An 11862-nucleotide genomic window follows, 5' to 3' on the forward strand; every position below is an offset into this window, starting at 1 on the left:
TACTTGGTCAGTGAATTCCACTGATGGGAAAACACCTTGGAGCTGGTTTACCAGGGTTGTTTTCTCAGATCAGTTCTCAGAAAACGAGAACCCAAGAGACAACCTGGCAAGCGCAGCTCTGTTCATGGTTACTCAGGGGGCGAGTTGTAGGGGCCCCTGGTGCCCGGGCTCCAGTAAATTCAGGGCCCCAGGACCCGTCTCCACCAATGTTTGGGGCCGGGTCTCTCCCCTGGCTCTGCCTGCCGCCCCCACCCCCACGCATGCCCCCTCCCCCGAGCGTCCCCCAGCCCCTTGCACCCCCTCCCCCGAGCATCCCTGTGCCGCACACGCCCCTGTTGCCGGCACCCAGTGCCGAGAGGCTGAACAACAGCTTGAGTTGGTTCGTTACCCGGTGTGCTGCACCCAATAATCACAACGGGGTGGAGAAGCAGAAAAGTTTATTTGAAGCTTCAAAAAGGTACAGGGAGATTTGAATCTCAAATCCTGTACAACAGAGCAGGAAGTTACACAGGCTTTTATACATCCTTTTTTCCAGCATACTTATCCAATAGCAAGCTGCTCCAAGTATCCATATAGCCAGCCAATCCAGTTCCCAGCTAGTTCCCTGATTTTCTGTATCATTTGTTAAACTATACATAAAGCTGCTTTATTCAGCATTGTTCTTCCATATCTCCCCTGTGTGGCCTTGCTTAGTTTCAGGCAGTCTGACTCTGTTGCAGATTCTCAGCATAACTGCTGTGTGGGCCTCCAGGCGGGGGGGCCAAGGACACTTGGGCCTAGCACGCAGAGCTGCTGCGAGTGCCTCCAGGCGGGGGGGGGGGGGGGCCAGGACACCGGGGCCTAGTGCGAGGGGGCTTCATCGACACTCGTGGTCTTCCATCCCCTCGAGTTACCTAGTGGCCATGCCCCAGTGTTCCCAACACCCCTGCCCCCGAGCGTCCTCCTGCCCCGAGCATCCCCTGCCCCCAGACTCCCCGCAGCGGCGCTGTGTGACACCTCAGCACTTCAGGCCTCTCCAGGAGCCTCCAACCCCAAGGGTGCGAAGCCGGATTCTTCCCCCTGCCCGAGTGACTCTAGGACCCACCTTAGGTCCCTGGATCCTTCCTGCCCCTTGGGCGGATGGTAAATCTCCGGCCTTAGCGTGCGGGTCTCCTGGGACTGTTCCCCGCACACTCCAGGCACCCGCCTTTCCCCTTCCCTGGCCTCCGGGACTCACCCGCTTCACTTAACCCCCCGTCCTGACCCGATTGCTCGGGCTCGGGGCCAACGGCACCTGCCCTCACCCAGCTCCTCGGCTGAGGAAGGGGTGGCCCTAGGGGTGGGCTGCTCCCGGGAGCCTCCTGATGTCAGGGTGCCCCATCCCCCTGCCCGGGTTCCCTACCTCTGCTGAGCTGGGGATGGAGGGACAAGGGTTTGTGCGGGTGCTGCTGGGGCAGGAGTGGGATAGATCCCTGCGTGATTCCCCATTCTGTTCACTTCCTCTGGGGCACCTGGCCCTGGCCACTGTCGGCAGAGGGGAGACTGGGCTAGATGGTGTGATGAAGTGGGACTGTTCTTAATGTTTCCTCTGAATAGTGTGGGGGTGCCTCAGTTTCCCCTATGCAATTCTTAAGTATCTAGGTGGTGGGGTAAGGGTATATGATCATTGCAGAGCCCGAGAGGGCAGGTATGTGCAGGGGTCTGGACACAGAGAATGCCCGACACCCTGTTTCCTGGCAACTGATGGCCTGGGCCCTTCCCCCCTGCAAAGTGAGAGCAAAAGGGCTGGAGAACAAAGGAATCCGGTGCCCTCCTGGCCCGGGAAAGGGACAAAGCCCAGAGGAGGAGGGGCTGGAGGGAGTTTCAGTTTGGGGCTGGCTGGGGACATGGAGTGAAGGGCAGATGTGGTTGTCTGGCTCACTGCCCCCCAAAATGGACCCAGCTGAGGGGTCCCGTTCTCTGCACCTGCAAGCTCTGGTTTAGACCGTGTTCCTGTCATCTAATAAACCTCTGTTTTACTGGCTGGCTGAGAGTCCCGTCTGACTGCGGAGTTGCGGGGCAGGACCCTCTGGCTTCCCCAGGACTCCGCCTGGGCGGACTCGCTGGGGGAAGCGCACGGAGGGGCAGAGGAGGCTGAATGCTCCGAGGTCAGACCCAGGAAGGTGGAAGCCGGGTGAGCTGTGTGTCCTGCAGACAGGCTGCTCACAGGAAGGCGACTGCCCCAGAGTCCTGACTGGCTTCATGGGGAGCAGTTCCAGAGCATCGCCCAAGGACTCCGTGACAGATGGACCTTGGGTCTCACCCAGCAGGGCCGTTCCTATGAATAACATTTCAGTTGTTGCTCTTTTTCTTTCTCTTCCACTATGAGCTTATATTAGTTTGGTTAATGTCCAGATACTGAACAGACGATTCCAGTGAATTTGGAAATAGAAAGTAATTACATTGCACTTGTACTTTTCCTTCTAAATCATAGAATCATAGAATATCAGGGTTGGAAGGGACCTCAGGAGGTCATCTAGTCCAACCCCCTGCTCAAAAGCAGGACCCATACCCAACTAAATCATCCCAGCCAGGGCTTTGTCAAGCCTGACCTTAAAAACTTCTAAGGAAGGAGATTCCGCCACCTCCCTAGGCAACGCATTCCAGTGTTTCACCACCCTCCTAGTGAAAGAGTTTTTCCTAATATGGGAGTTCATGGGAGTTCATAGCTTTCATGGGAGAGTGCATCAGCCCCTTTGTTAGAAGCTCCTGAGATGTGTTGTATGTTGAAATCAAAATCTTGGAGAGCTAAACTCCACCAAATGAGTTTTTTGTTATTTTCCCGTGGCGGTATGAAGCCACTGTAGCGCAGCATGGTTGATTTGCAGGTGGAAACGCCGTCCCCAAACGTATGGGCGTAGCTTTTCCAGAGCGTAGATAATGGCGTAACAGTCCTTTTCACTGACTGACCAGTGGCTTCCCCTCTCAGACAGCTTCTTGCTGAGAAACACGACAGGATGGAACTTTTGATTCGGTCCGTCCTGCATTAAGACTGCTCCCACACCACGCTCGGACGCATCTGTGGTTACTAGGAACGGTTTGTCAAAGTCTGGGGCCCTTAGCACAGGGTCAGACATGAGTGTCGCTTTAAGCTAGTTAAAGGCCTTCTGACACTCTTCGGTCCACTGAACGGCATTTGGCTGTTTCTTTTTGGTTAGGTCTGTCAGTGGGGCGGCGATTTGGCTGTATTGCGGTACAAATCACCTGTAATATCCGGACAAACCTAAGAAGGATTGGACCTGTTTTTTTTTACTTTGGGACCGGCCACTTTTGAATAGCATCCACTTTGGCCTGTAGGGGGTTCATAGTTCCTTGACCCACCTGGTGTCCAAGGTAAGTTACTTTGTTTAGGCCTATTTGACACTTCTTAGCCTTAACAGTTAGTTCTGCCTCTCTTATGTGCTTGAAGACTTTTTGTAGATGTTTTAGGTGTTCTGCCCAGGAATCCAAAAATATGGCCACATCGTCAAGGTAGGCAACTGCATATTCTCCCAATCCCGCTAGAGACCATCTACAAGTCTTTGGAAGGTGGCAGGTGCATTCCGCAGCCCGAAAGGGAGTACATTAAATTCATACAGCCCGACATGTGTGGTGAAGGCTGACCTTCCCCCGGCAGATTCATCTAGCGGTACCTGCCAGTACCCCTTGGTTAAGTCCAAGGTAGAGATGAATCATAGAATCATAGAATATCAGGGTTGGAAGGGACCCCAGAAGGTCATCTAGTCCAACCCCCTGCTTGAAGCAGGACCAATTCCCAGTTAAATCATCCCAGCCAGGGCTTTGTCAAGCCTGACCTTAAAAACCTCTAAGGAAGGAGATTCTACCACCTCCCTAGGTAACGCATTCCAGTGTTTCACCACCCTCTTAGTGAAAAAGTTTTTCCTAATATCCAATCTAAACCTCCCCCACTGCAACTTGAGACCATTACTCCTCGTTCTGTCATCTGCTACCATTGAGAACAGTCTAGATCCATCCTCTTTGGAACCCCCTTTCAGGTAGTTGAAAGCAGCTATCAAATCCCCCCTCATTCTTCTCTTCTGCAGGCTAAACAATCCCAGCTCCCTCAGCCTCTCCTCATAAGTCATGTGTTCCAGTCCCCTAATAATTTTTGTTGCCCTTCGCTGGACTCTCTCCAATTTATCCACATCCTTCTTGAAGTGTGGGGCCCAAAACTGGACACAGTACTCCAGATGAGGCCTCACCAATGTCGAATAGAGGGGAACGATCACGTCCCTCGATCTGCTCGCTATGCCCCTACTTATACATCCCAAAATGCCATTGGCCTTCTTGGCAACACGGGCACACTGCTGACTCATATCCAGCTTCTCGTCCACTGTCACCCCTAGGTCCTTTTCCGCAGAACTGCTGCCTAGCCATTCGGTCCCTAGTCTGTAGCTGTGCATTGGGTTCTTCCGTCCTAAGTGCAGGACCCTGCACTTATCCTTATTGAACCTCATCAGATTTCTTTTGGCCCAATCCTCCAATTTGTCTAGGTCCTTCTGTATCCTATCCCTCCCCTCCAGCGTATCTACCACTCCTCCCAGTTTAGTATCATACTTTCTCCAATAGTTCATCTGTGCGTGGCATTGGATAGTTGTCTGGGCGAGTTACCGCATTTAGCTTATGGTAGTCCACGCAAAAACGTATCTCCCCATCTGGTTTGGGAACTAGAACCACTGGAGATGCCCATGCACTGCGGGAGGGGCGGATTACACCCATCTGTAACATATCCTGGATCTCCTGTTCTATGGCAGTTTTAGCTTGAGGAGACACCCGGTAAGGTTGGACTTTAATTGGGTGAGCTAACCTAGTGAGGAGTGCTTTAAACTAGGTTCACCAGGGGAAGGAGACCAAAGCCCTGAGGTAAGTGGGAAAGCGGGATACCGGGAGGAAGCACAGGCAGGAATGTCTGTGAGGGGAGGGCTCCTGCCTCATACTGGGAATGAGGGGCGATCAACAGGTTATCTCAAGTGCTTATATACGAATGCACAAAGCCTTGGAAACAAGCAGGGAGAACTGGAGGTCCTGGTGATGTCAAGGAACTATGACGTGATCGGAATAACAGAGACTTGGTGGGATAACTCACATGACTGGAGTACTGTCATGGATGGTTATAAACTGTTCAGGAAGGACAGGCAGGGCAGAAAAGGTGGGGGAGTAGCACTGTATGTAAGGAAGCAGTATGACTGCTCAGAGCTCCGGTACGAAACTGTAGAAAAACCTGAGTGTCTCTGGATTAAGTTTAGAAGTGTGTGCAACAAGAGTGATGTAGTGGTGGGAGTCTTCTATAGACCACCGGACCAGGGGGATGAGGTAGATGAGGCTTTCTTCCGGCAGCTCACGGAAGCTACTAGATCGCATGCCCTGATTCTCATGGGTGACTTTAATTTTCCTGATATCTGCTGGGAGAGCAATACAGCAGTGCATAGACAATCCAGGAAGTTTTTGGAAAGCGTAGGGGACAATTTCCTGGCGAAAGTGCGAGAGGAGCCAACTAGGGAGGGCGCTTTTCTTGACCTGCTGCTCACAAACCGGGTAGAATTAGTGGGGGAAGCAAAAGTGGATGGGAATCTGGGAGGCAGTGACCATGAGTTGGTTGAGTTCAGGATCCTGACGCAGGGAAGAAAGGTAAGCAGCAGGATACGGACCCTGGACTTCAGGAAAGCAGACTTCGACTCCCTCAGGGAACGGATGGCCAGGATCCCCTGGGGAATTAACATGAAGGGGAAAGGAGTCCAGGAGAGCTGGCTGTATTTCAAGGAATCCCTGTTGAGGTTACAGGGACAAACCATCCCGATGAGTCGAAAGAATAGTAAATATGGCAGGCGACCAGCTTGGCTTAATGGTGAAATCCTAGCGGATCTTAAACATAAAAAAGCAGCTTACAAGAAGTGGAAGGTTGGACATATGACCAGGGAAGAGTATAAAAATATTGCTCGGGCATGTAGGAATGATATCAGGAGGGCCAAATCGCACCTGGAGCTGCAGCTAGCCAGAGATGTCAAGAGTAACAAGAAGGGTTTCTTCAGGTATGTTGGCAACAAGAAGAAAGCCAAGGAAAGTGTGGGCCCCTTACTGAATGAGGGAGGCAACCTAGTGAGAGAGGATGTGGAAAAAGCTAATGTACTCAATGCTTTTTTTGCCTCTGTCTTCACGAACAAGGTCAGCTCCCAGACTGCTGCGCTGGGCATCACAACATGGGGAAGAGATGGCCAGCCCTCTGTGGAGATAGAGGTGGTTAGGGACTATTTAGAAAAGCTGGACGTGCACAAGTCCATGGGGCCGGATGAGTTGCATCCGAGAGTGCTGAAGGAATTGGCGGCTGTGATTGCAGAGCCATTGGCCATTATCTTTGAAAACTCGTGGCGAACCGGGGAAGTCCCGGATGACTGGAAAAAGGCTAATGTAGTGCCAATCTTTAAAAAAGGGAAGAAGGAGGATCCTGGGAACTACAGGCCAGTCAGCCTCACCTCAGTCCCTGGAAAAATCATGGAGCAGGTCCTCAAAGAATCAATCCTGAAGCACTTGCATGAGAGGAAAGTGATCAGGAACAGCCAGCATGGATTCACCAAGGGAAGGTCATGCCTGACTAATCTAATCGCCTTTTATGATGAGATTACTGGTTCTGTGGATGAAGGGAAAGCAGTGGATGTATTGTTTCTTGACTTGAGCAAAGCTTTTGACACGATCTCCCACAGTATTCTTGTCAGCAAGTTAAGGAAGTATGGGCTGGATGAATGCACTATAAGGTGGGTAGAAAGCTGGCTAGATTGTCGGGCTCAACGGGTAGTGATCAATGGCTCCATGTCTAGTTGGCAGCCGGTGTCAAGTGGAGTGCCCCAGGGGTCGGTCCTGGGGCCGGTTTTGTTCAATATCTTCATAAATGATCTGGAGGACGGTGTAGATTGCACTCTCAGCAAATTTGCGGATGATACTAAACTGGGAGGAGTGGTAGATACGCTGGAGGGGAGGGATAGGATACAGAAGGACCTAGACAAATTGGAGGATTGGGCCAAAAGAAATCTGATGAGGTTCAATAAGGATAAGTGCAGGGTCCTGCACTTAGGACGGAAGAACCCAATGCACAGCTACAGACTAGGGACCGAATGGCTAGGCAGCAGTTCTGCGGAAAAGGACCTAGGGGTGACAGTGGACGAGAAGCTGGATATGAGTCAGCAGTGTGCCCTTGTTGCCAAGAAGGCCAATGGCATTTTGGGATGTATAAGTAGGGGCATAGCCAGCAGACCGAGGGATGTGATCATCCCCCTCTATTCGACATTGGTGAGGCCTCATCTGGAGTACTGTGTCCAGTTTTGGGCCCCACACTTCAAGAAGGATGTGGATAAATTGGAGAGAGTCCAGCGGAGGGCAACAAAAATTATTAGGGGTCTGGAACACATGACTTATGAGGAGAGTCTGAGGGAACTGGGATTGTTTAGTCTGCAGAAGAGAAGAATGAGGGGGGATTTGATAGCTGCTTTCAACTACCTGAGAGGTGGTTCCAGAGAGGATGGTTCTAGACTATTCTCAGTGGTAGAAGAGGACAGGACAAGGAGTAATGGTCTCAAGTTGCAGTGGGGGAGGTTTAGGTTGGATATTAGGAAAAACTTTTTCACTAGGAGGGTGGTGAAACACTGGAATGCATTACCTAGGGAGGCGGTGGAACCTCCTTCCTTAGAAGTTTTTAAGGTCAGGCTTGACAAAACCCTGGCTGGGATGATTTAATTGGGGATTGGTCCTGCTTTGAGCAGAGGGTTGGACTAGATGACCTCCTGCGGTCCCTTCCAACCCTGATATTCTATGATTCTATGATTCTATAACCTGGTATCCAAACATCCTGCATCCATGCCCCCCCACCCCTCCGCCATCCACACAGGAAAGAGTAGATATCTATATTGGGTCATATTCACCAGTATGTTCCCGGCACGGTTCTGCCAATGCCCAGCAGCTGTGAACCTAGGTTACCGGGCAGGTTGAGCTCATGTTTTGGCTGTTTGTGGCATCACTAGAAGGGTGCAGAGCAGCCAGAGCACACTGCTAACACTGGGCCAGACTGTGTACAAACAACCACGTGTGAAACTATGAAAGAATAAGAGATTCTCGGACAATAACCGGAGAGTGACAGGGTGCTTGTTGCAGAGGGCCAGTGTCTCAACTGCAGAGCCTAACATACACTGTTAATGATACAACAGATCCTCGACTCTTTGTCCTGTGGGTGGAGAGCTGCTGACTTTGTATTTCTCCACTAAGGGGTGTGTAGCCAAGTGCAATCCCAGGGTGCTCCCCACATGGCCAGGGGTGGCCCCCCAGGCACCCTGCCTCAATTTCCCTCTGTGTCCCAAAATAATTCACGTACACCCAGAGTCTTTAAAACAATACCACTGAGCTCCCCTTTTCATTTCAGAGATTGCACAGCCCCTGCTCCCACCCCAACGTGGGGCACGTGTGTTCCCAGTCCAGGCCCCCCCAGCTTCTAGACTCTCCCCTCCGGCTCAGGTGTTTCACAGCTCTCCTTGCTGGGGCTGTGTGTTCTGCATTCAGTCCTGGCCTCCCCAGCCTTTGCTCACCCCTCACGTCGAGGATCTCAGCCCTCCCTGGGACTGTGGCTTTAAGTTCTTGCCTCCCCGGCCCATAACTCGCTCCTCAAGTATAGGGGTTGCCCAGTCCTCCTTGCCGAGGCTCTGTGCTGGGTGACTTCTCTCCCCCAGCAGCTGGCTCGGCAGCTCTCTCTGACTGCGCTTGGAGCTAAGCAGGCCATTGCTCTGGTTATAAACTGGCCAGTTCTGCTTTTCTGAGGTTTGTCCCCTGTGCGGTACAGAGACAAAGCCAGAGGTGGTTTTGTCTGGGACCAGACAGGGGATGCCATTGTGAAGATCACACCGCCCCACCCCTGCTGCCATGACCTTACCTGCACAGTGCGGGCGAGGTCACACCGGCTGGGGTGGGGCAGCGAGCTCTTCAAAATGGTGCCCCCATGCGGTGTGATGGTGAGTGCGAGGTCATGCCAGCGGGGGCGGGGTCACCCAGGCGGGGGTGGGCACACACCGTTCCCAGAACTACTGGAATGTCGGGTATTCCCAGAATGTGAGAGGCCCCCCCACTTGGAGCTTCCTTTTGAGTCACCCGCCCCAATCACCTGACCACTCCTTGACCCTTCCCAGTTGTGTCCAATTACCCCAAACACCTGCCTGGGGCAGCTGGGAGAGGGGGAGCTTTGCCCCACCCACTCTACAGGGTTCGTGGTCCCAGGCCTTTGCAGGAACTGTGCTCTGGGTTTTTCTGTACCTTGATCTCCCAGACACAGACTTTTCCCCAGGACCAGCGGCCTCTCTCCCAGGGGCTGCTTCCAGGCCTCCTTCCGCTTTTCCCTGGACACATGGAATGAGTAACTCCGTCCTCTAGCCTTAAAGGGCCAGACCCCCATTACAGGCTGCATTGCTGGAGAGTCTTTGTGGGGCAGGAGAAAGCTGATCCAGTGGTCAGTGCAAATTCCCTTCTCTGGCTTCAGCGTCCTCAATATTGGCTGTTTGTCAAAATCTGAACGTACCTCTAGTAACCCCACCCCCCACTATTAGCTACGGACTGTTTGACAGCCGCTAATAACCGATGCCGAGCAAAGCCTTGAGTTCAGACCAAGTATTAGGATATAGATATTCAGGCCTGTCTGCAAAGGCCTGTACTGTAAGCATTTAGGTGTCTTCTTATCACTTGGCTAGTTCTAGAGGTATAAAAGAAAGAATCAAAATCACTGTCGGCCGGTGCAAGGGCCTTCTCTCACTGTGACAGTCGGAGGCCCTGTGCTTAGGCTAAGGCCTTTGGCTAAGCAGCAGAGGCAGCCATAAGCTGGGAAGCGACCGGTCCCCTCCTCACATCCCAAACTAGTCCCATTGAAATCAGGTGCTATTGGGCTCTTAGGATACAATCCTGTCCTGATAGTGCCTATCGCCTCCAGAGAAAGGGAAGTGCCTAGAAGATGTAAAAGGAAACCTAGTTTGGTAGCCTCCTGTCTGGCAAGAACTCACCTATCAATAGCTGGGATGGGAAATCGTCACTTCTGTATTGTTTTGTCATTATAGTTCCCACTTTGCTATTGTTTGTCTGTATAATCTCTGTCTATTTCTGGGATTGTTTCTGTCTGCTGTGTAATTAATTTTGCTGGGTGTAAACTAATTAAGGTGTGGGATCTAATTGGTTAAATAATCATGTTACAATTGGTTAGTTAAATTTCAGGGAAATGATTGGTTAAGGTATAGCAAAGCAGAACTCAAGTTTTACTATATAGTCCGCAGTCAATCAGGAAGTGGGGGGGGGGGGGGGGGGAATGGGAATCATGTTTGGCTAAAGCGGGAAATGGGAACAGGGACACAGGTAAGGCTCTGTGGGGTCAGAGCTGGGAACGGGGACACTAAGGAAGGAAACTGGACTCATGCTTGCTGGAAATTCACCCCAATAAACATTGGATTGTTTGCACCTTTGGACTTCAGGGATTGCTGCTCTCCATTCATGCGAGAAGGACCAGGGAAGTGAGAGGGTGAAGGAATAAGCCTCCTAAAACCAAGGATTCTGGAACCTTTGTAGAAGTGGTGGGGGTGGGGGGCCCACCAGTGCCAGCCGGGGAGGCTGGGGGTCATGCCCCCCACTTTTTAGAAAGGGTGTAATTTGGGGGATAGGGGAGAATGTTGCCCCCCCCAAACTGCAAGCCTTGGGCAGGAGCAGAGCAGCACCTCCGCTGTGGAGTGCAGGCCCTACCGGTGCCACTTCGCACCTGCCCAAGGCTTGCAGTTTGGGGGGCAACATGGCCCCCCGGGTTCCGGCATGATTGGTTGAGACCCTTTTGGTTTCTATTTCTCTAGCTTTGTGAGGTGTCAGACAAAGTTGCTGCCATGCTGTGGGATACGTCACAAACCAGAAACCCCAGGGGCGTGTCTCTGCACTGAGCATTGTATGTGCAAAGGAGGAGATGGGGTGCTGCTTATGGATGACAGCCTGGCCTCATCTCATCTATCCATCTTACTTGCTTGAAAACTCCTGGCTGCAGTCCCAGGACTCTATGTCCTGCGAAAGGCAAGCTGTTTGCAGGTCTCTGATGTGGAAAGAGCGGAGAAAACGTGTGCTTTGTTTGGGGTGGGTTTCTGGCTCAGGTCTGGAGCCAGGACTTTTGGTTTCTTGATCAGGGGTCAGGGAAAACGATCTTTGCTCCTTTCTGCAGAGGGCGATGCTGTACGAGTGTCTGGCAGAAGCTCTGCCTGGGTGATGCTGTTCCCCTGTTCACACCACAGAACGTGTCGTATAGTCAGCAGAGCTGGAGTGAGCAGATGCAATTTTTATTTGGCGGTGTCCCTCCGTAGAGCAGATTGCCCCCCGCAGAGGTAGCTGCTGTCCCCTTGCCACGGGGCTGGCGGAGGAGGCGTCCCGAAGCTCCTTGTGTCAAAGCACCAGAGAGGTAATAGACAGAGGAGTCCTGCACTGTGGGTTCACCTCTCTTTTATATCACTGATCTGAGCTGAGGTGCTGAGGGGAGAAGGAGCTGGGAGCCCGTTCAGATCCAGAGTGGGGAGCTGTGAGGACCAAGAATGGTTTCTGGCCCCAGCAACAGATGAAGAAAATGGGCACGGGGAGTGGGCCAGATAATGGGGTTTCCCCAGCCTATGGGAATGCTGGGTTCAGGAGTGGTATCTCTTGAGCAGCGGGCAGATTGTGGCTGCCTGCAGCAGCAGAAGCCATGCACCATCCAAGATGATACAGTAATGTTGCAACCAGCTTTAGCTTGGAAAATGTGTTAGGCCTAAAAATTCCCAGATGTGGGCAAATTCAATGGGCTATTCAGTTGTATCAGAGGTTGCA

The sequence above is a fragment of the Lepidochelys olivacea genome (genome assembly GCF_965140295.1).
Source record: "Lepidochelys olivacea isolate rLepOli2 genome assembly, chromosome: 2".
NCBI classification, from domain to species: Eukaryota; Metazoa; Chordata; order Testudines; family Cheloniidae; genus Lepidochelys; species Lepidochelys olivacea.